The sequence below is a fragment of the Zosterops lateralis genome (genome assembly GCF_965231275.1).
Source record: "Zosterops lateralis genome assembly, chromosome: 14".
Taxonomy (NCBI): domain Eukaryota; kingdom Metazoa; phylum Chordata; class Aves; order Passeriformes; family Zosteropidae; genus Zosterops; species Zosterops lateralis.
The window spans coordinates 11,575,487-11,577,364 of NC_139774.1; positions in this window are offsets into that span (position 1 = coordinate 11,575,487).

Below are 1,878 nucleotides of genomic sequence, written 5' to 3' on the forward strand. Positions count from 1 at the left end.
CGCGGCGGGGCTGCGGAGCGGAGCGGCCCGCGGGGCCGGGCTGGGCCGGGCTGGGCTGGGCTGGGCCGGCCCGGCCGGGGCGGGAGCGGCGCGGGGGAGCGGCCGGGCCGGGTCACGGGGCCCGCACCGCGTCCGCCGCCAACCACCGCGCCCCCTGCCGGCCCGGCCCCCTCACTGCCTCCGCCGCGCTGAGGTCGCGGGTTCGAGCCCCGCGTCCGGACAATGCCCAGCGCCGCCCCCCCGGAGTGTCCGCGGTGGGCAGTCAGGGGTCAACGCCGCGCCCTGCAAAGCTCCTCTGCCTCCCGGTGGCACATTGGGGCATTGAAAAGATCTGAATGTAACGGCCTGAAGTTGTGTCGGGAAGGGAGGGGTGGGGTTTGTTTGGATATTAGAAAAATATCCTTCCCAGAGGGTTGTCGTGCACTGGAACAGCAGGGACATGTCCAGCACTCCTGCCCAGGCTGGCGATGCTTCCATCTCCTCTCTGGGAGGATAGGAATTAATTTGCCCTTTTTGCTGTGAAGAACGTGCACTTCCAGCATCTCAGCCTGATGAGCTCAGGGTGGGGTCCTGGCATCCCCCTCCCGGCAGCTGGGTCATTTTGGTGCTCACTTTGCAGCTCTGGAGCCCACTCAAAGCTTGTGACCCAGTCCAAGGGTGATCTTTGCAGCACACAGGACAGCTCCCTCTCATCCCCTCGGCTGCAGGGCAGCTTCCCAATAATTTAGTGAACTGCTATTTTGTTTCAAAAAACATTAGAAAACCTCCAGGCAAACTCTGAAAGTGTTACAAAAGCAGAAAACACTGATCTGCCACGTCTGTGCTTATTGCCCAGCTCTCAGGAAGGCGGGAATGCCATGGCTTTTTTAGGCTATAAATCCTTTAACCCTGGATGATCTATCTTCTTTGTTAGAGCAGTGCCCTAATCCTGGCTGGAGCCTTTGTACACTACTGTAATATAAATATTTATTAGCTGGCTCAGCCTGCAGGGCTGTGCCTTTACCTCAACGGTACGGCTGTTTTTGGGGAGCTGCAGGGTGGTTTCTGAAGGCTAGGTGTCCTGTGGGAAGGGTTTGAACACTGGGAGAAGATGCTGAAGGATCCTTCCCTCTTTATTGCTGTTCTTGCTCACTCTGTGCCATCTTTAAGGTGGCAAAAGCTATGAGAAGGTGGATTAGTGTCTTCAGCATATTCACAAGCCACTTTGAACTATGTGGCCCTTAATGGCCTGAGATTTCTAGGCACAAATACAGCAAAATAAAAAAAAAAAAATACACCAGAGTGGGAAAAATCCTCTCTGAAAATGGATCTATTGACAATGTTGTTCCACACTATCCTCTAAGACAGATCTAAGAAATGTTGGAGGGACTGGAGTCACTGGGCGATGCTTCCATTCTCCCATATTTTCAGACACCAAACTCACAAGCTCTGTATTTTTAAATTGCTTTTTATTGAAATGTAGTACATTAGCAAACCCTAACTAGTCGGTATACACTATGAACATATCGGCATATACCACGTAACTACAATACAGTGTTATACTTACATCAAAACATGTCAACAAGTTCTGCTGCTGGCAAGCTACACTTCCACAGGGGCTGGAAAGCCCTGGCTGTCAGGAGGGCACTGTGTGTCTCTGTGTCCCCACAGCGTCCCCAGACCCCTGGCAGGTGCTGGCTTGTTCAGGTTACCTGGTCACACCGGTGTGACCCACCTGGCAGCAAGCCAGTTCAAACAGACTTTTCATTTTACACGCAGGCAAATTGGGGGGTTTTGTTGTTTGCTGCAGTCTCCTGTGCCCAAAGGCTGGGGGGTCCCCTCTCTGCTGAGATAAAATGATCCCATTTTGGTGGATTCAGTGCATAGTTAGCCATGGCC